The sequence below is a fragment of the Protopterus annectens genome, chromosome 1.part2, assembly GCF_019279795.1.
Source record: "Protopterus annectens isolate FY-2018-M chromosome 1.part2, PAN1.0, whole genome shotgun sequence".
Lineage (NCBI taxonomy): Eukaryota > Metazoa > Chordata > Ceratodontiformes > Protopteridae > Protopterus > Protopterus annectens.
In genome coordinates this window covers 202,564,272-202,588,252 of record NC_056727.1, presented here as the reverse complement: position 1 = coordinate 202,588,252, position 23,981 = coordinate 202,564,272, and the positions used below count along the sequence as shown (strand labels likewise).

General features: G+C 40.8%; 1 protein-coding gene across 4 annotated transcripts in view; it reads right to left on the bottom strand.

Moving 5' to 3' along the window:
- Positions 1–23,981, bottom strand: part of EHBP1 (EH domain binding protein 1) — a 3,513,379-nt gene that overhangs the window by 750,599 nt on the left and 2,738,799 nt on the right. The window lies entirely within an intron of this gene.

Sequence of the window (23,981 nt, the reverse complement as noted above, 5' to 3'; positions counted from 1 at the left end):
ATCACTAAGTAGTAATGTGTTACTGCATAAGTGTACAGTTTTGTGTTATAACAGCACACATCCTCCTAGAGGAAAAAGTAAGATAGCTCTTTCTTATAAATTATAATCATTCTTATACATTACCAGTCATTCTCTCTGACGTGCAGTGACATCAGAGTTAAGAATTGGTGTATAAACTCAATATTTTTTAAAGGGATGTGTGGGATGGAAAACTCTAACAATTTTTACTTGAAATAGAGTTTACCTGCAAAAGGTACAGCATCATGTACCTGTGCAACAGGCAGTTATTTACTTGAGCTGGCAGTTTCTGGAAGGTACTCCCAGGGAATTAAGATCTGAGAAGTTTTGTAATAAGGATGACCAATGGCTCCATATATATCCATTTAAGTTTGTCTTTCCCTATTTCTTCAGACCTCCCTTATATCTCATTTGCACCATTTCAAAAATCTTGAAGACAGACTATCTCCAAATTCATCTTCACCTTCCCATCACTTGTACCACTGGTGAAATATTCAAAATAAATACCAGCATCCAAAAAACATCTCTCTTAATTTTTTCATTCTTAATTTCCCCTACTATTATCCTAGCCAATCAAGTGAAAACCAGTCTGACTTAGTAGCTCACTTTGTAATAAGTATTCACTTTTTGCCAAACACCCATTAAGACCTACCCTGCCCTTTCTATTCTCTTTTCACCACCTTCTAGTAGATTAAATGTACCCCCATCAAACCTACTTTACAACTCATCCTCCTCTAACACACCACTGAAATTCTCTTTCCACTCCTACCCTGTCACCCCCCCCCCTTTTAAGCTCCTTCAGGAGGGGAAACGTATTTGGCAAAAACTATGTTGTCATCTCACTTCAGTCCATTAAGAGGCATAAATGCAGTAGAATTTCTACTTTCCTCCATGTTCAGCTCATACACAGATACAAGCACTACATTATTCTTATCTATCCTAAAACTATCAACCATCACTCCTCACCATTACAAAACTCATCCACATCCACTGCTACCAGCCTCTAAGTAGCTAAAAAGACTACTCCCCTCTTTTCGACCCTTCATCTCATCACTCTGCTATACTTCTGAGCCTTGCTGCTTAATGTACTGACTTCTATGACATCTACTTCACTTCTTGCAGCATTACCAATTCTATCTCTATGTGCCTAACTTTAACATCCTCTCCGTTTTATCAGACTATTTATTGTCTTCACATTCCAAGTTAAAAACAGTACCATTCCCTACCCCTCCCTACTTATAAACTTCTTACAGCTCCTCCTGCTAGACAAGGCCCAGACGTCACTGGCAATCAGTAACAGCAGTGCTAATACCTAACCAATAGCCTGTAGGTCACTCCCAATAATCCCACCCATAATACAGGACATTTGTTTCTATGCTCCACCCTACTGCTACTTTTTATTCCACCACTCCTCACCTTTCCTGAAATAAAGTCAACTCATGCCTTCTTATCAGGCCCATGCCTGGTCTCCCCATTTCATTCATCTTAGTTAAGCTACTAGTCCTACTCATTCACCCCCCCCCCAAAAAAAAAAAATATAGCTATCGCCCATCCTTGTCTGCTTCACTTAACACTAAAGAATCTCTCCAATAAAAAGTCTAAACTCCTCTCAACCTCAAGAAGCCCTACAACTAAATAATTATATATCTTTATCTTTATGTAAGATAACGTGCTCGGGTGGGTATTCATTTACACACACAGCCCAGGATGACTATACAACACAGAAAAGAAACTAAACCAAAACTGGTATGTACAGTTTTGTATTTTACTACCAGTCCAGGCCATCACCTGGGTTGGGGGTGCACCATAGGAACACCTGCATAATAAGGTTTGTCTTATTACCCTTAACCAAAGGCCTAATTAATAACTCCCTGTAGGCCTCACCAGACTCCACTTTTATGTCACTATTGTACATCAGAGTGTGTGATATACCTTTAAGAAGCTTTCCAGTGAGTCAGCACATGCATGTAAGTACTGAGCACATGCAAGCAAGAGTGCCATTTTGAGTGAGCAGCCAGAGTGTGAACATGCAATTATGTAGTGAGGTAGGTAGTTAGATAGTTCATTTCAGTTTAATGTTCCTGCCATCCATCCTGATGTCTTTGCATAGAATAAACTGCTTAAAAAAAACGCCCAAGCCTCAACATCTTCTTAATACACATAAGAAGAGTGACAATTACTCTCTCATTACTTCAACTTATATAACTATCTTACTCAATACATTCTTTTTGCACTAAAACATTTTCATTTAGCATTATACATTATAGCTTCATGACTGAAATTCAATAAGTGACTGTTATTTAGAAGTGCAGTCAGATTTACAGTGTAACAGGAACAATTGAAATGTGGTGTTACCTAATTAAAGTGTCTTCGGAAGGGGGTTTTGTCCACCCTGTACTCCAAACTCCTCCACCTTAAATTTACTAACTCTAAGATCACTGTATCTTGAACAAAAGTGAATTCCCTAAGACACTGCAAACTCAGTCTTTAAATACAAATTAATAACTCAGCAGGAAAAGAAAGTACAGCTGTGTACACATACCATAAATGTAGATGTTCGAGTGTATTCACTGTTGCAGTCATCACACTTGGGTTATCCTGCCAGGGATAGCCCTCTGTCAGCCCGAATACCACAGGCTTAGTATTTCTGCGTCAGTTGCTGTCGCTCCAGGACTGACGTCAGGTTGTCAGTGGTATAAAAACAGGCAGTCGACGCCATTACATCAGTTTTTCTTGCCCCAAATGTCAGGAGTCCAGTAATAGGGAGCTAAGTTATGGTGGAGTAACACCACCAGTAGAAAGTAAATACCAATAGCCCTGTAAGGGTGAGGGAGAGAGAGAGAGACACACACACAAGGGGGCTGGAGGGTGGGAAACCAGGACTGCAACAGTGAATACACTCAAACATCTACATTTATCGTAAGTGTACACAACTGCACTATGTTCTTCATGTTTCACTGTTGCAGTCAACACACTTGGGTTGATTCCCAAAGCTGAGGAATGGGTGGAGGCAGTCAAGTAGAGTTGGGGCTGGCTAGAATGCCCTGCAGGACTACGGTTGCAAAGCCTGCCTTGGATTTTGAAATGATAGGCAGGTGGTAATGCTTGGTGAAGGTATGAACATAAATCCATGTTGCAGCTTCCAGGATGTCCCTGGTAGGGACCCCTCTGAGAAAGGCTGTAGAGGTTGAAGTTGCCTTAGTAGAATGTGTTCTGACCTCCTGTTGGGGTGGTTTCCCATGGTGTTTGTAACAGAAATGGATGCAATGTGCTATCCATATGGAGATGGTCTGTTTTGATATGGCTTTGCCCTCTGCCCCTGGTGCAAAGCTGACTAGTAACTAGTCAGATTTCCTACAGGGCTTAGTCTTATCCAGGTAGAATCTGAGCTGTCTGTGCACATCTAAAGAGTGCAGGATCCTTTTCCCCCTTATTTTGAGGTTTAGGGAAAAAGGTGGGCAAATTAACAGATTGCTTGAGAGCCACACTGGACACCACTTTAGGCATGAAAGTTGGGTTAGTCCTGAGGGAGACCCTGTCAGCATGAAAAATGATGAAAGGTTCCACAGCCATAAGTGCTTGTAGCTCCGACACTCTTCTAGCTGAAGTGATTGCCAGAAGCAAGGCTGTTTTCCAAGACAGGAATTTTAACTCTGCTGAAGCTGCAGGCTTAAGGGGGGGGGGGGGCATGTGAGCTTTTCCAACACAAAGTTAAGGTCCCAAGCAGGGGTAGGGTTTCTTCTTGGTGGCCTTAAGTTGTTAGCCCCTCTCAGGAACTGTTTGATGACAGGATGTGAGAAGAGAGGTGGCTCAGTGCTGCAATGTGCAGAGATGGCAGTGGGATGGATTTTAATGGAAGAGAAGGATAGGCCCCTGTGGAGTAGTTCTGCTAGGTAATCCAGGATGAGAGGAAAGGAGGGCTGTGCTGGGTCAGCTCCTTTAGTTTGGATCCAAGAACAATACCTTTTCTAATTTTCCACTTGTTAGCATAGGATTTTCTAGTACTGGGTCGTCTGGCTTCATGTATGACATCCAGGACCTGTTTGCTTAGGCTGGCCACTGGAGGAGAAGTCCATAAATAAGCCAGGCTGCTAAGTTCAGGGTCTGCAACTGTGGATGCAAGAACTCTCCCTGCTGCTGAATGAAGAGATTTGGAATCTGGGGGAGGTAAGAAGAGGTAGAGGGGGAAATGCATACATTGAGAGGTTTGCCCACTGGAAGGATAAGGCATCCACTTTCCAGGCCTTGCTGTGAGGTTTCCTGGTGCAGAATTTGCTGAGCTGGTGGTTGTAGGGAGAGGCAAAGAGGTCCACCTTCGGGGTACACCATTTTTGGGTCACAAGGCTGAAGGTGTTGTGGTTTAATTGCCACTCGTGTGGGTCTAGGAGATTTCTGCTTAAATTGTCTGCCAGAGAGTTTTGGTTTCCTGACAGGAACTGAGCTTGCAGATTAATATGCATGGCTGAGGCCGTGTTCCAACGGGTCATGGCAAGCCTACAGAGTCAGTTCCCCCTGCTTGTTGATGTACCACATTACTGTGGTGTTGTCGGTTTTGATTAGTAGAGGCCCTGGAGAGAACAGAGATCTGAAAGCTGTGAGACCGTGCTGAACAGCTAACATCTCTTTTTGGTTGATGTGCAGATTAATTTGGTTTGGGCTCCAGTGGCCCTGAATGCACTTGCTGTCCAGGTGAGCACCCCAGGCATAGTCTGATGTGTTTGTGGTTAGGGTCTGGGCAGCGTGGGGTTGTGAAAAGGGATGTCCCTTGTTGTGGTTGCATGCTGCTGCCCACCAAAGAAAATCTTTCCTTAGACAAGGTATCATAGGTATAATAGTTTCCAGGTCCTGGGAATGTTGATACCAAAGGCTTTTTAAGTACCACTGAAGTTTCCTGATATGCAGTCTGGCATATGGAATTAGCAGAATGCAGGAGGCCATAAACCCTAGAGCTTGGAGGACTTTCCTTGCAGATAACTGGGTTCTGGTGACCAGTTGAGAGAAGTAGCCTGTCAGATAGGCTTGTTTTTTGGGAGTTAGAAATGCCATCTGGAATGCTGTGTCCAGGCTTGCTCCCAGGAATACAATTTTTTGACTGCGGACTAGGTTGGATTTCTTTTCATTGATAGTGTACCCCAGTAAGGTTAGTAAGTCCTTTACAAATGTCAGGTGCTGTAACAGCTTTTCCTGTCTGCCTAAATCAGGCAGTCGCCCAAGTAAGGGTAAATTTGAATATTTCTTTGTCTGCAAAAAAGCAATGGCTGGAGCCAGGCATTTTGTGAAAACTCTGGGAGCAGTGGATAAGCCAAAGGGAAGTGCAGAGAACTGATAATGCATACATCCTGCCCTGAAACGTAGATATTTTCTGCAAGAATCTCTGATTTGGATATGCAGATAGGCCTCTTTGAGGTCTAGAGTGGCTAACCAGGCATCTTTGGACAGCTATAGAGAAGCTGCTGCAGTGTCAGCATTTTGAATTTTGGTACCACCAGGAAGGTGTTTAGAATAGATAGATCTAAGACTGGGTGCCAGGTGCCCTCATTTCTGGGTACCAGAAAAAGTCTGGAATAGAAACCTTGGCCTATTTGATCTGCAGGAACAGGCTGAATTGCCTTCACGGATAGCAGGGAATGAAATTGGTTTTGTACCTCTGCCCACTGGTTTGGAGGAAGATCTGGGAATCCCTTTGGGGTTGGCAACGTGTGGAAATAAAATTTGTACCCCTGAGACACTATGTTGAAGACCCATTGCTTGTTGGTGTTGGAGGCCCAGTTTTCTGCATGGGAGGCAAGTTTTCCTCCTAGGGGAACAAGCAGATGGGCAGAGGTGAGAGGAGGAGTTGAGAAGTCATTGTGAATTCTTTCCATAAGGGGAATGCTTAGCACACTCTGGTTTAGAAGTGAAGGTACTCCACTGCTTAGATCTTTGCATACCCTGAGACTGCTGTCTGGGGGGTCTGTTTCCCCTAGGTCTAGTCTGAGATGGCCTTCAGGCGGCTGGAAAGGACCAATGTTTTGAAAGGCAATGCCTACTGAATCTTGCAGGCTGAACTTGCAAAAAGTCTAACTGTCTGCAAAGACTTAGCTTTTTCTTCCACCTTTTTTAAAACTTCTTCTGCTTTGGTGCCAAACAGATTGTCTTTGTTCAGTGGTGCATCCAATAATTTTGATTTGACATGATCTGGCAAGGTCTGTTCCTTAAGCCAAGCATGCCTTCTAAGTACAGAATCTGTGAATGGTGCCCTGCAGGATGCTTCTAGGGTGTCAAGCCCACATTGCAGGGTATGCTTACTAATTTGGTTAAAGAATGCATAAGTTCCTGTAAATTTTTATTTTCTGCACAGTCAGGGAAGGTAGATAATTTTTGTTTAATGAGTTCCATGGTATGTTGCTGGCATTTCAGCATGTGGAACTGACAATTTAATGCTCTAATGGCAAGAGGTGTAAAGGTATATACTTTTTTACCCCATCTGTCAAAGGCTCGAGAATCCGTCTGAGGGGATGGGATTCTTAGCTATGGTTGCTTTTATTCCTTTAGGCCCTTGGGAGATGACCTCTGGGTCAGCAGTAGGATTCTTAAAAAGAAATTTGTGAGAGTCAGGGACTCTGTAAGACCAGTCAGGTTTCCTGGGAGCAGGAGATAAAGTATCAGGAGTTAGACTGATCATAAAGACATCATCTTTAACATCCAGAACAGGAGGTATAGCTAAGGGTCTGTGCTGTGGTAAATCAAAAAATTATCTGAGTCTCTTTTTGGACTGAGGATAATCCTGGCATTCTGAATGGAAGTGTTCTCTCAAAGCATGTAGGATTTCACCAAAGGAAAAATCCTCTGGAGGAGAGGCAGAAGGAATGGATTCCTCTGCATCTGAATCTTCATGATCAGAAACCTCAGAGTCGTCGGACTCTTGGTCAGATAAAGCTGCTGGGGACAAGTCTCTTTTTCTGGCTTCCCCTAATCAGCATGATAAGGTCTTCCGCCATTTTAAGCATCTGTGATTGTGGCAAGGAAGCAGGCGCGTGAGTTTGGGTCATTGGTCTTTTAGGCGTAGCTCCTACTCTGGGCCTTAGAAACTTGGTAGTTTTAGAAAGAACTGAAGACACAAAATAAGTCGTAACTTTGTGTTGAATATCGGTAGTGCGAAGAACTTCCTCAGAAGCCGGTGCCTGCACAGCGGCTCCGGACCCATCCAAGGTAGAGACATCCGCAGGTTCCTTAGTCAAAGAAAAGTCTTGCGGCATACCGGACTCTGAACGGGTCTTGGTAGTGGCCTGCGAATCCACTTATGCAGGCATCAGGGGCTGCAAAAGCTCCTCACTGACTACCAGCGAACTGGTGACTAGCTTAACGGAAGCATTGTCAGCAGTTTTGGACCTGTGCGGTCTGTCTCCGTCTTTATCCTTACATTTTTTTCAGAAGATCGGTAGTTGGATGGCTTACCGAAGCCATTTTGGAATACAGAGATTGACAGCAAAAGTAGTTAGCTACAATAAGGACCCGATGATGAATAGCTCTGGCGTTGAACAAAGCACAAAACCAGCAGCGAGGGATGTCGTGGTCTAGGCCTAAACAGGTGATACAGTAAGAACAGAAATCTTGGTGTGGTATTTGCTTTCCACAGGCGAGACAATTGTTAACTTTTTCTGACATCAGTTAGAGCAAGAAAAAAGGATCCCCAATGGAGTACTTAGCTTTAAAAGACTTCAACTTCAATTTCGGAAACGAAAGCTCAGGTAGCGGCCAACTGGCACTCATGTGAACTGCTTCTGCTTCGGGCACCTCAGCAAGAAAGACTGATGTAATGGCGTTGGCTGCCTGTTTTTATACCAGTGACGACCTGACGTCAGTCCTGGAGCAACAGCAACCGACACAGAAATACTAAGCACCTGGTATTCGGGCCAACTGAGGGCTACCCCTGGCAGGATAACCCAAGTGTGATGACTGCAACAGTGAAACACGAAGATCATCATTATGATACTTGCCTGGGCTTTGAACCCACAATCTGCCACATTCCAAAGATTTCTTGTGGGTCCAGTGGCAGTGACAACTGGGCAGACAGCAGGATGTCCTGGGATTAAACCCCAGATATGGGTCATAAATTTAATATCCTGCTGAGCTGTTATACAATACTAAGTTCAGGGTTTTTACAACTTTAGATGCTGTATGTTTAAAAAAAAATCATCTTCATGCTGGTTTCCTAATTGAAAGGAATAGCTTAGGAGGAAACCACTTACATAACTGTCTAGAGACTCCTTGTTGGTCCAGTGGAGGTGACAACTGTATGGAAGTTAGCGGGTATTGGGTTCAATCCCTAGATAAGTGTCAGAGTATTCCTTACCTGGTGAGTTATTAATCCAGGTTCCTAGTTTGTACTGCATTTGATGCTTGTATATTAAAAAAAATCAACCTTCATGGTGGCTTCTTAGCTGGAAGGAAAAACTGCTCTTAGGGGAAGTCAAATACTTAACAGTCCAGAGATTTCTTGATGCATTTAAATACAAATTAAGCAAGCTACACATCTGTAATCACAAGTAGTGCCAAATACAAATGACTTACTATAGTCTTTGCACAGACATTTTCATTTCTTGTCTTCCACTTTCACTAACAGCAAAGGTGCGTGTATATACACACACAAATTATAATGAAAGCAAATCATTACTATCCTTTGGCCACCTTCTAAGGTAGGAATACACCTATGACTTTGTCTTCTTCTTCTTTCAGCTTTTCCCGGTTAGGGGTTACCACAGCGGATCACCTGTTTCCATTTCTTCCTGTCCTCTGCATCTTGCTCTGTCACACCAACCAACTGCATGTCCTCTCTAACCACATCCATAAACCTTATCTTAGGCCTTCCTCTTTTCCTCTTACCTGGCAACTTCATCCTTAGCATCCTTTTCCCAATGTACCCAGCATCCCTCCTCAGCACATGTCCAAATCAATGCAATCTTGCCTCTCTGGCTTTGTCTCCAAATTGTCCAACCTGGGCTTGCCCTCTAATATACTTATTCCTAATCCTGTCTACCATCGTCACACCCAGTGAAAATCTTAACATCTTTAACTCTGCCACATCCAGCTCTGACTCCTGCCTTTTTGTCAATGCCACTGTCTCCAACCCATACAACATATCTGGTCTCACTACCCTTTTGTAGACCTTCCCTTTCACTCTTACTGGTACTCGTCTGTCACAAATCACTCCTGAGCCTCTTCTCCACCCACTCCACCCTGCCTGTGCTCTCTTCTTCACCTCTCTTCCAAACTCGCCATTACTCTGAACTGAATACACCTATGACAATACACTTAAATACAAGACAGCATATCTAAAAGCCAGTACATTTACCTCTAGCACTCCCATTTACCCTTGTGGGCATTTTCTTAATATCCTCTGTGCCACAGAAATAACCCCATGTTGCAATTTACACACATCAACATAACCATCTTTGCTTTGCCATTTAACCTTCTCACAGCTTTCAGCTTCCTTGTTTAGGTATCTCATGACACTCAGATTTGCACACATTCAAAACAGAAAATGACTGTCAGTACTGCGCAAGCATGTAATCCCTTTTTACCATGCTCCCTATCTGCTCATACCTCTCTCAACATGTACAGCCCCCTTCACTTTATCAACATCAGGCAGCAGTTTTCATCACAGTCCTCTGGTTCCCTTCAGGGGGCCCACATGATACTCTAGCACTTCACCTTGATCAGCACTGGTCCCTCTTTCCATCAAATGTCTCAGATTAGTCCAAATCAGTTTACAACTGTCATTCACTGTCCCTTAGTTTAAGTTGATGTTGCAGAAGAGGTTTCGATCCCTAGTCCAAGTATTTCTGATGCCATTTGACTTGCTGATGTGCAGAAAATCAATACTATTTGTGTTAATTTAAATGACAATGAAATTATTTGTGTTGAAAAAAATAAAAAGATTTGCAAACAACCACAAAATCTGTCAGCAGATAATGAATGACTCGATTAACTAGTCGCACCATCTCCATATAGTGCATAATGTGTGTACCTTCTAGTTAAGCAATGTTCCATTCCTTTGTACTGCACTAGTATGGCTTCATACAGATGACTCTTCCATGAAAGGTTGACTACTCAAAAGACGGAACCTCAAACAGTATAACAAAAAAGAGAATTACAACACACTGAACAGCTATTAAGAGCAGATCACAAAAAACTGACTGTTACTATCCTAATAAAAAGTCCTAGCTCAGTAAAGCCCAGATACAAAACTAACATCAGGTATCATTTTGGCAGTGGTACTGCAGAGGTTTTTAGTAATGTAATGTGTACAGTTAGGGTTACAGTTAGGAGCAGGGGTGGGGTTAAAGGTTAGAACACTAGTAAGGTTGTCAAGAGGGCTTCGCTGGCACAGCTTTTTTCTTGTGAGACTGTGGCACAGCAGGGATAAAAATATACCCTTTCCCCACTACTGTGTGATCATACAGTTGATATATAAAAATATGTGGTGTATATCATAAGATTGAAAGAGTAAAATATCGAACGGCAGAACATCAAACTGCTAACATCGAAACCCGATAACATGAAAAGCTGTGAACATCGAAAACGGAACAACTGAACTGCAACGATCGGCCACATCGCGAACAGAACCTCCGAATAGCAATGGTCAGCCATTAGGGTTAGGATTAGGGTTCTGACCTGTTCTGAGACATTTTACAGTCATATCTTGTCCGTAGTACTCCGGGAGCAGTAAGATAAGCAGCGGCAGCTATGTTCCTATTCGGTCACAGGTAAGCGCAGAGGGAGCGGGTGTGGAAGGCTTAATTTTATAGTGTTTAATTACAACACATATTAATACTGTTGTGGTGTTTAATCAGAAAGCATCCTAATATGTGTATGAGTTCTTTGTTTGATACTACAATTTTACTGGTTATGCTTCTATTAAACCGTACTTGGTACCATACGTTATGCATATGGAGCATTTCACAGTGACGTCAGGGTGTGTGTGTGTTTAGGCAGGCTAACTATGAGAGTCCGGGGTTTCTGTTTTCAATGTTTTCAGCTTTTGAAGTTATCAGGTTTCGAGGTTAGGAGTTCGACGTTCTGACGTTCGATATTTTGCTCTTTCGAGCTTAAGATATAAACCCAAAATATGAGGTATGGAACATGTGGCGAAATTTGCCTCCTTGCAAAAAAAAAAAAAAAACACTTATTTAGGAGTTAGTCTGTTTGTAGGTGTGGAAGGTGTTTGAGTGTGTATGTGTATGTGTTGGGCATGTGTGTCAAGGCAAGAGTGTGTAAATGTTTGATTAGAAGTGCTCAGTCACTTAAATTGTAATCAATGATGCTGCATATGTATCAGTGCAGACGTGTGTGTGTGTGTGTGTATGTGTATATATATATATATATATATATATATATATGTAGGTATGTATATATATATATATATATATATATATATATATATATATAGGTATGTATATATATATATATATATATATATATATATATATATATATATATATATATATGTATGTATATACATGTTCACTCTTCCAGAACACTCTCACGTTGATGTCATGTTTAATCATAGCCTCACCTCAGGCTTCATGTCCAATGAGTGGCACACAGCTACAGTTATCCCACTCCACAAGGGGGGATCCACCTTGAATCCCAGCAGCTATCGTCCCATCAGTCTGATGAGCCTGATCTGCAAAGCCATGGAACGCAACCTTCAAACACTGGACCTCACCCAGTTTGGTTTCGTAAAGGGTCGATCTTGTCTCCTCAACCTGAATGACGTCTTCGAATCAGTCTCCAGAGCCGTGGAAGAGGGTAAGGCACTCTACACAGCCTGTCTGGACCTCGCCAAGGCCTTCAACACCACCCCCCACTTTGGAATCATAGATAAACTTACTAAGCTGGGCATCAATCCCTATGTCACTCAATGGGTTGCCAAATGGCTTACTGATAGAACCCACACTGTAAAAGTAGCCAACTCAAAATCCAGCTCCAGACAAGTGGAATACCTCAGGGTTCAGTCCTGGGAATGCTCTTGTTTGGCATCTATTTCTTTGAAGTACAGGCCAGCACTAAGGGACTCTGGCTAACAAAGTTTGCAGATGACTGCACACCGGGAGCCATTACTGAATCCCCAAATGATGTGATATTCTACAAAAGAGCCTTACAGAAACATGCTTGGTGCCAGAGCCATGGGCTCAAGCTAAACGCAAATAAATGTATAGTTATCCCCTTTGAGAAAAAACATGTACCCCTGAATTACCACATAAGTGGCAGTACACCAAACACCATAAGTGTGATAAGGGACTTCGAGACACAGGTTGACAGTGGTCTCACCTTCGATAACCACATCGCCACAACACTCAGGAAATCCTTCTAGGTGGCACACCTCATCACTAAGGGCTTTTAATCCAGAAAAAAGGAGGTCATTCTCCCACTCTACTCATCTCTCATTAGACCCATTATAGAGTACAATGCCCCATTTGGTATGTACCTCACAAGACATCTGCAACAACTGGAAAGGCCACAGAAATACCTCACTAAAAGAATCACAGGTCTAAAGCAGATGCCCTATCCTGACCGTCTAAAAAAAACTCCAGCTGTACTCTGTTGCATATCTCCTACTCAGAGGCGATCTCTACTTAACATGCAAGGCCATGTCAAACCCAGAGCTGCTGGACATGCTGCACTTAAATCCCAATCCCTCAGAGCCGCACGCTCTAGGGATCTAAACCTGGTCACCACAATGAATAAAACACGCTGGAGGGATAGGTTCCTAACCAAGAGACTCCCCATACTCTGGAATAGACTGCCCAGACATGTCAAGCGGAGCGCCTCTTTGGCCCTTTTCAAAAGGAACCTCGATGATTGGATGGGAGATAAGAAATTCACTCTGGGGATCATGTCAGTTGCCTTGCTAGACAGGGGACCAGGGAAATAACCAGGGAATTGTTATGGCTAGGCTTGTATAGGCCCTAGGGCCGATAGCCTAGTACCAACCTATGAACTGGTCATGAAAAAGGGATTACTTGACTCCACTGATCAGTTGGTTTGGGGCTTTTCTCTTTTCCATCACTGGTGGACAATAACAATGTTGGGATACACACATACGGGATAGTTGGGAGGTTTTGTCCCCCTCAAAAAACACTTGTTTCAAGCTACTTTCTTTGGTTTCATATTAATGGTAGGTTTCAAGATTGTGTGACCAAGCATTTGAGAAATGAGCATTGTTGTTTTGAGATATATAAATAACAGAGGATTGTGAGTGTTTTATTATGTGTTCAAGACAATGCCAAGAAAGTCACTTCTTGACCTCCTGAAAAAACACTGTCAAAGTCTGACAAAATCTACCCACATCAAAACCATTGACAAAATCTAATCATATACAAACCCAATGTTTTGTATGGAGGTGAGCTCCCAACCGCACACTCCACATCTCCTGAAAATTACATATACCAACTCTGAGTTCACACAATAGTGGGGAATGGGCATAAACCCTTCATTACCCACTATGAACATATTACTATAACTTCAATTTTGTCAGTATTTTGTGTTTAAATGTTTTTGCTGTGCAGACATTTTGCAGTTTAAATATTTTGCTCTTGATCACATTGGTTTAGATGATGTGAAGTACTCCCATGTATAACAGATATAAATACACACACACACACACACACACACACACACACACACATACATAAGGTATATAAGTACACATACAAAACATATATATGTATATTTGTGTGCATAATTATATACACTTATGTACACAAGGCTCAGTCTTTTGCCTTTTTCTTTTTACAAATTATTTTTCAGATGAACTTTTGACTTTAAATTCTACCTTACATGCTTATGACCTGCTTTTATTCAGGCAAGGGCCTAATGGCTTTGAACTACAGAACAACTTGCAAAAGTAATTCATTGACATTTTTCTTTGGCTCAACAGATGCAGTCCCACTATCAATGTGGTTAAAAAAACAATCTAACTCTTTTCCACTCTCAAAACCTATCTTACCCAAATTCATTACAACTCCGAGATCCTTGGGGTCTTGCCATTACTCCAAAAGAATCTTCTACATACCTTGGAATATTTCTAGATCCCCTTCACACACATGACAGTCATGGTTAGCTTGTTATCTTAACCTAAACACTCTCACAAATTCTCCCATCCATCTCACAATATATTTTCTTAGATCCATCACTAAAAGTATGGCAATGCCTAAGCTTTTCCTCTGGTGGCTTTGGGCAATTCTTACAGTACTAATCTACTTTAATGAGACCTAAATACAATCTGTCATTTATAAACCTTTCTGACCAAAATATACACCAGCACTTACTGCCTTCCTCTGCTAATACTTTCAATAAGTGAATGTGTCCTTTTCCTACTAGCTACAACATTATAAAAAGTATTCAACTCCACATTCTGTCCTCTTCCTGCATACAAACCAACAACTCAACTCACTAACTTCTTATAGAGCTCAATTCTCTGGCTCCATTAAACTGCAGTGATCAGCAGAGATCATCACTATTCACCTTTACTACTGGTAGAATATTCTCTAAACTGGCCCCAGCTGTTTGGAACTCTATACCCTATGATATTTGCAATCTCTCTTAATCTTCATGTATTCAGAAAAACATTACTTGTCTATTTCATTAAATTGCTACAAGTTCACACCAGCTTGAATTCTGTCTTCACATTACTACACCCCTCTGCTTTACATTTCTTCACTTTGTCACTCCAGATGAACTTGGTCATATCTATTTTCCATATGTACACACACATGTACACACAGATCGATGAAGCTGTGTTGGTAGCTGGTCTGGTTTATCAAAGCAGGAATTCAGTGCTTGTTTTATCAAGTTCCTATTTCATCGACTGTTTAGTTAGTGTACTGATGGTTTTATTTGGGGATCAAACAGTAGGAAAATAAACTTTTTTACTCACTGCTGTGTGATCTCAGAGATTGTATACTTAATGTAATAAGGGTATGGGGGATGCAGCCTCCTCCCACATAAAATTTTTTTTGGTGGATCAGCTTTTTAATGTTTCAAGCCAATGAAAGTTGGCTCTATTAAACATATGTACAAATAAGGCTTATATATATATATATATATATATATATATATATATATATATATATAAAATTGCGTTCCAAATAAAGACAGAATAAAAACCTTTAATAAAATGTCAAAACTGTAGTTTAAAACTCATAAAAAAGTAAAAGGATTAGTGCTTTTGTGTAAAATCCAATTACCCTTCCTCCTATCTAACTTATACTCATTTAGAGAATCAATATATATATTGTAAATGACCAATCAGGAATAGTGTCTGAAATGACACCCCTTTAAAGCTAGGTATTCAGGCCTGTGGGCGTGTCAGCCTATAGCTCGCCTATCTAGCACATTTCTGCCTGTTCAGTATATAGAACAATGTCTGCACCTCTTAAATTTTCTTACAGGACTTGTACAACCAAAAAAGAGAAATAGTGAGTTTCATGAGCCACAACATGTCTAGCGAGGGAAGTTTTGAAGTCTTTTAGTTTGCTGTCACTTATGTGCTCTCCCCATGAAACAGTCTCACATATATCAGCCTCAACGGTCAGTGAGACGGGGCAGGAAAAAGAGGAAGCTATCTTTGGAAAGCTAAAACAGAACTATTACCTAGTGGTTAACTTGAGTCAATCTGAACTGAGTTCAGCACAATATAATTTATTAAATAAAGGTATTACCCTTGATACCTGCCACTCACACATGGCTTAGTGATATATCAGTATAATTAAAGTTATTTTGTAGAAATGTGATGTTAAAGTGCATATATGATGGAGAAACAAGTTCTGGTGACAATAAACTATTCTTAGCAGCTATTTTGTCTTTCCTATTATGAGTCGACATTGTGTTCACTCTGCTGAGGTTTTCAAAGTTGATCTAATCATCAATAGGATAACAGGAAGGCACAACAGATTCACATAGTTTGACTCAAAGTTTATTGAATTTGCAACTAGATAAATTGAAATTCTCAAATGCAGCCTATTAACTGCAAGAAGACAGTCTGAAAGAAATTGCCTTCACCTTGTAGGACACATGGTAATGCTTGCTACCCCATAAATTAATCAAAGCATTGTCCAAGTTTTCTATTCATTTTAACTATTTACTTATTTTTGAGCTGCATTTGATGAAATTGTAACTCAATAATCTGATAAAGACCTAGCACAAACCCATCCTTTCCCATTCTTTACAGTACCTTTATTATCTTTTTTTGAATGTTGTACTGATGCATTCCACCAGTCCTAAGCTCTGGTAATGGCACAGAATATGAAAATTCTGCTTAACTATAACAATTTACACAAGAGCTTCATAACGTGCAGTTGTATAAAGTAAACTTACCATAACAGTATACATTTGAATGATCACTGCTGCAGTAGCTTTAGCTATAAGGATTATGTCCTGACCAGGATAAAACAGCCAGCCAGTTTCCAAAGCCAAATGGCACCTTTCACATGCACAGATTGTTAGTTTCAACTGGGCTGACTAAAAAGTCACATTTGGGCACCAAGCCCGTTGGAGCTTTCATGCCAACTGAAAGAGGAAGGCTAAGCCCTGAAAAGACATCACTAGGAAAAAATAAAATACATGTCTACATCCTGATAAAAAAACGGGGGGGGGGGTGAAGGGAGGGAGTATCTATTTCAACAGTGATCATTCAATTATCTACTGTTATGGTAAGTTTACTTAAACAGCTGTACTATGTTCTTCATACTGATCACTGCTGCAGTGACCTTAGCTTTATTGGTAGAAAGAACATAGCTTAAAAGAAATGGAAGGTGGAAGGGGGAGGGTGCACAAGCCCCTGAATTATGTTCCTAGCAAAGCATGTCCTAGACTTGGAGAAATAATCTTGTTTACAGTACTTTGTAACAGTATGCACAGAGGACCACGTTGCTGCTTCTAGAATACTTCTAGAGTCCAAAACTTTCCAAAAAAAAAACATAGATGAAGCCAAGACCCTGGTAGAGTGAGTTGACTTTACCTGCAATAGCTTTGTTGTGATATGAATAACAGAATGTAATTGCCTGAGACAACCATTTGAAAATAGTTTGCTATGACACAGATTGTCCTGTCTTTTTACCTTCACGAGAAATTAACAACTGATCAGATGTTCTAAAAGATTTTATTCTCTCAAGATAATACCAGAGTTATTTGTGAATATCTAAGGTATGAAGTATCTTCTCTCACTCTCACTTTGGGGTTCTGGAAAGAAAACAGGGAGATGGACAGATTGGATTAAAGTAAATGTGGATACCACTTTAATCATAAAAGAAAGATTTGTTCTCAAATAAACCCTGTCTCTGTGAAAGATAAGATAAGGTTGACCCACCATAAGTGCTTGTAGCTCAGATACGCTTCTTGCAGAGGTCAGAGCAATAAATAAAACTGTTTTCATTTTAAAGAGCCTCAAGTCAGCCAGATTAGCTTCTTCAAATGAAGCAAGCATTACTTTTTCTAACACAAAATTAAGATCCTGAGGAAAGGCCTCCGGTTTATTTGTAGGCCTCTTATGCAAAACCCCCTTTCAAGAACATTTTAATACAAGATTCCATTAAAAAGAAGAGGATCCATGGCTAGACATGCAGAAATGGCCCCCAAATAAACCTTGACAGAGGAGTAAGGTCATTGGATAGTAACGTACACAAATACTGTAAAATCAGAAAAAAAAACATTAGCCCTGAATGGGTGCTAGTTGTTTTGATGGCACCATCAAAAAAAAAAAAAAAAGACTTTTCCATTTGCTTATATATGATTTTCTTGTAGCAGGCTTTTCTGTCTCCATTAACACCTGTTGCATGTCCTCACAAAACAGGTGCCTGAAATGTATTAAGGCGCTATGATCCAGACAGTAAGTTGTAGTTGTTTGTGGTTAGGATTTATCAAACACTCCCTGTCTTGTGTGAGCAGATCTACTCTACGAGGAAACGTGTGATAATCACACCTGGGCAATTCCAAAACAAGGGAGAACCACTGTTGCCTGGGTCAGAAGGGAGTCACAATGATCTTTGGGGAGTTCTTTTGAATCTACAGAAGTACCCAGTAATTACCTATGAACCTATAAGGAAATGGGCAGCTTTATAATTATTTCTATTACAGAAGCTGTTCTGATCCAGCAAATCTGAATCTGAGAATAATCCCACCAAAAATGAATGACATTTTCTCCTTACATATAATAACGCTAACAAACCTATAAAGATAGCTTTCTCATCTGACATAATCTACCTGACGCACCATGAATAGTCATTAAACTGTTGTACTACATTTAACAACCTGTGATACATAAACCGTATTCTAATCAAGGAATAAATTATCTCGGTTCTGAAACTGGAGAAGGGGTCAAAATGACTGTATTTCCTCTTTCCAGTACTCTTCACAAAAGATAATGCTTTTCAATAGCAAGCTTTGTACATCAAAACATGCATTACTGTAGCCTTTGGGATGTCATCTACCCCAGGGAACTAACACATTAACAATACGCCCTTAAGAGTTGACCCAGATGTTCCGGATATGGAAACATATATGGACAGTGACCCAACTTTTGACCACGACGTGTCCATTGTTGTGAGAAAGTCGTACAGCTTATAAACAAGGGACCTGTGTCTAGATCTAGGGATGACACTGTCCCCCTTTACTCAGCCTTCAACAGGCCAGTCATGGAATATATTTCTCCCTTTGTCATGTACCTGTCCAGATACATGCAACAAATGGAAAGCCTAAAGAGATACCTTACTGAAGGATATAAGATCTAAACAATATGTCCTACGTAGACCACCACAAAGCCCTTTCATATTTAGGGCTGGGGCTTGGCATAATGGTTAAGGTGCTTACCTCACAAACAAGAGGTAAAGTTTGATTCTTACTAAAGGGAAATTGGCTAGGTTTAAAATGCCCATAATGGCAACTAACCTAGTACTTATTTATGAACCTACAGACTGCTAAGAGGTGACCTGTGTCTGGCATATAAGGCATCCTCCAACCCAAAACTGATGGATTTACTGCACATCAGCAAGTCAAAAGGCAGCAAAAACAACCAGTCTAGGATTCTAAAACCTCTTCTGCAACATCAACAGAACAGTTTGGAGGTACAGATTTATCTCAAAGGCAATATCGTTGCTCTGGAAAAGACTCTTCATCCAGGTAAAAGAAAGCTCATCCCTGCCTATATTAAAAAGCAACTTGGATCCATGGATGGGAAACAAAAATTTCCCCAGGACTGTCTCCTGTATTACTAATGGACAGAGGCAGTTCCTAAATGCATTTTGCCACTCGTGGGTCCCCTCAAATTAACTATGGTATGATCTCAGTTATTCTAGTTAGGTGTAATGTATAATTATTGACCACAGAATAGGTAAGGTGAATCTACCACCAAATGGGATTGGTTAATTCATGCACAAGAAGGGAAACTGACTAGGTTTAAAACAGCCAGAAAGGGCAGCCAGCCTAGTACTTACCTATGAACCTATCAATTTCAAGTTTTGAACTGTGTGTTTATCAAGATAAATAGTTAATAGATCAACTGTATAACCATATCAAAATACATAAAGTTGTTCAACATTGATTTTGCAACCACCAGTGAATGAAATCTAGCAATATGCAACACTGACACTGGAAAAAAATGGACAGTCCAGCATAACAAAGATACACACAACGTCATATACAGAAATCAAAAATAATCTAGGGAACAGGACTTTGTCATAAACATTCTTCGTGCAATTGAATTTATCTTGCAAGGAACCAAAATGTGACACTCTAATGACTGAATATCTGATGTATATTCTTGAATATTAGGGTGCCATTAGGCACCCTATTCAACCAAAGCCTGAGTACCAGACTTGTCCCAGCTGCGTAGAAGACAGCCACTGTCATCCCTTTACACAAAGGTGGAGTGCCCAATGATCTGGGAAATTATAGACCCATAAGCCTAACTAGCCTGATCTGCAAGGCCATGGAACGGATTATCATGGACCTTATAAACAAGGATATTGGCAACCTCCAAACACTCGATCCCCCACAATTTGGCTTCGTCAAGGGGAGGTCAAGTGTGTTAAATTTTGTTGACTTTTTGAGACAGTCACTAAAGCCATGGATGAGGGGAAGACAGTGCACACTGCCTACCGTGACATGCCCAAAGCCTTCCACACTATTCCCCACTCAGCCATAACAGATAAACTCTCTCAATTGGGCATCAATCTGTATGTTACCAGATGGGTAGCCAACTGGCTCACTGGTAGAACCCACCTAGTCAAAATTGGGAAAGTCACCTCAAGCAGTAGACCCGTATCGAGTGGCGTACCCCAGGGTTCGGTCTTGGGGCCTCTGTTATTTGGGATATACTTTTCTGAGATACAGGCCAAAAACAGTGGGCTATGGCTGACCAAGTTTGCAAATGACTGCAAGTTGGGAGCTGTCATCAATTCCCCTAGTGACGTGGACATCCTCCAAGAGGGTCTCACCAAAACAAATGACTGGTGCTAGAAACATGGCCTCAAGCCGAATACAAAAAAATGCATCATCATCCCCCTTTGGGGAGAGAGATGTCCGCACAAATTACCACATTAATAACAACGTCCTAAGCATGCAGTCAGTCATGAGGGATTTGGGCACCCAGATTGAGAGCAGCCTGACTTTTGACCACCATGTTGCTTCCACTGTACGAAAAGCTTTCTACATGGCCCACCTTATAAGTAAGGGTATCTCATCCAGGGACAAGGAGGTCATAACATCCCTGTATTCTTCCCTTATATGGCCCACTATTGAGTACACTGCCCTTTTTGGCATGTACCTCGCAAAGCACATGCAGCAGCTGGAGAGACCACAAAGGTTCCACATCAGGAGAATCCAGGGCCTCAAAAATCTACCCTACACAGACAGGCTAAAAGCTCTATGCCTCTACTCTGTTTCATACAGCCTCCTCAGAGGTGACCTCTGTCTGGCATACAAGGTGATCTCGGACCCCGCCTTGATGGGACTGCTGCATATCCGCAGGTCAAGCTCCACTCGAGTAACCTGCACATGCGGCCTCAACCTGGTCTCAGACATCAACAGGAATTGCTGGTGGCATAGATTTGTGTCCCAGACACTCCCCCATCTATGGAACAAACTCCCTCTCCACAACAAGCAGAGTACCTCTTTAACCCTTTTTAAGCACAATCTGGATAACTGGATGGGAAATAGAAAATACACCCCTGGGATTCCACCCATGTCCCTGCTGGACAGGGGCATCGGGTGCTAATTTGTCTATGCATGGGCTAAACTCTTGGCTAGGTTTATAAGGGCCTCAGGGCCAATAGCCTAGTAACCTTCTATGATCCTATGATCCTATGAAATAACTCTAGAAACTTCCCTTGTATCTTTAACCATAAAACTTGTTACAGTGGTCTAGAGTTTGTTTCAAACAAAAAATGTACTAGACTGGACAGTTATGCATTTTGTTACTATGATTAAAACAGATATTTAACAGCCCTAGAATACTAATTGGGATCTATTCCTATAATAATATTTCATAGAATTTGTGGTATACCTCCACTCCATACAAGCTTAATCAACAAGTGTCTTAAGCCTTGAAGCCAAAATACTGAAACTATTTAATTCAGCATAAAAGTGTGCGCACGTTTATAACATTCACAGCAACTAAGAAACATAATGCTGCAGAAAATCAAGACATTTAAGTGTACATTTATGAGTATCTGTGGCACAAGATGTAGAACATTCATTGTTGGGGCTGAAAGGAAGGATGTGGGTTCTATTCACACTCCAGATGACTGTATTGCTGACACTGCAGTGAAACACTGAGAGTGCTGCACTCCTGAGTGTGCATTCCTTCATTGAATTGGTGCCAGAGCCATGGACTAAAACTCAATGTAACAAAATGTTTAACAGTACCATTTGGAAAGATGGTCATCCCTGGAAATTACCATATTGATAATACATCCCCTAAAGGTAGACCCAGTGGTCAGGGATCTGGGAGCACAAGCTGACAACAAACTGACATTTGATCACCACATGTCTACTGTGATGACAAAAATCATTCTACACTGCACAAGGTATAAGTAAGGGCATGGCATCCAGGTCCAAGGAGGTCATTGTTCCACTGTACATGGCTCTCATCCAATCAATCACCAAGTACAATGTACCCTTCGGCATGTACCTGATGAAGCACTTGATACAGCTTGAGAGACCACAGAGGTTTCTCACAAAAAAAAAATATATATATAGAGACTAAACAACAAGTCCTATGCATACCATTTTAAAGCCCTCTCTCTGTACTGGTTTCCTACAGACTGCTGCAAAGAGATTTATGCCTAGCCTACAAAGTATCATCTGCAACACAGGATTTGCTGTACATCAGTAAAACAAATATTACTAGAAAATATGTGTTCTAAAGACCTAAACATTGTCTACACCATAAACAAGACATGTAGGAGGGACAGGTATGTGTGTCTCAAAGACTACCCCTTCTACAGAACAGACTTCCTATACATGCGTGGCAAAGCTCATCCCTAACCATATCCACACATATCTTGGATCAGTGGATGGGAAATCGTAAATTTACCCTGGTTTTGCACCTATTTCACTAAATGGACAGCGGCAGCCTGTGAACTATATACACTTGATGTGTATAAGCCTATATTGTGACCATAAAACTCCTTGGGGTACTGCCACATCAGAACTATTTTGGTAAATTTATGTAAGCTTGGCTAGGCTTAAATTGGTTCATGGGCTGACAGCCTAGTAGCCACCTATGAGCCTATGAAATGTTAAACTGAGGTCCCATTTGCTTGAGTAAATGGTAGCTCAGATGGATGCAAAAAAAAAAAAATCCCAAAGCACTTATTAAAATGAGAAGGGGAAGTCCCCAACACCCTGAACAAATCTCTCCTAGCAGTATAAATACCACCTTGACTATCCCGTGGAAAAAGACCAGTAGGGTAGTGGGACTAACCCAGGCAATAAAATATAAATAAAAATAAATAAAACATGTTTATCACAGCAATCAGCATAATTGTTATATATGCCCTTGTAGCGCGGTGTACATCGCAACCCCAACATTTCAGTTTAACTAAAAATATTTATCCAAGGCATTAAAATTATCAGTCAAATTTTTAAGTAAGTGAGATGACTTTTCTGTATTAATCTTTAGTCTAAATATATACTGCATTTGTTAAAATGAAAAAGAAAATGTTTGTTCTTTCTAACTATAAAGGATAAAAATGAATAAATAATATACAAAATGAAATAAGAAAAATCCAACAATATATCTTAACCTGAAGTCTGAAAGTAGCATGACAAGAATTCATGGCAATAACATAATGTGAACTAAAGGGGACAGCCTGCTCTTAATTCTACAGTAACTGTTCTTGAAATGACTGATAATGTAACCTGTGCATTATGACACACATTTTAATTATACCAATCTACACAATCGAGAGTAAAGTACCACTCTGAATAAACAGTGTTGGTTAATAATGTCAAAAGATTTAAAGGCATCACTCAATTTATCTTAGAAATATTCCTAAGTAGGTACAGTGTGCTAACTGCAAGTAAAAGCATGTAATAAGAAAGCTGCCTCCGTCATTTCCCTTTAAGGGACAAAGCTAAACTGTATGAGTAGCTAAGATTTTTATCACTTTACAATTTATACTTTAAGATAAAATAAACAAAAACAACTGCCCACAAAGGCCAAAAACTGAGAACCAAAAAATAAAAAAAAAAGAGTCATACAGAACGGTTAAACCGCGACCCAACTTTATTCAGAAGGAACACGACTAAGCGCTTTTATCATAACATTTATGTGGCTTCATCAGAGTCATTAAAACCTAGCCAGCAGGCTCAATTTATATAATGTAATAATAAGTTAATTAATCCATCAATCAAGCAACAGCCAGTCATAAAAAAAACATGTTATTGCAGTGCCAAAACCCCACAAAAATTTTATTGCA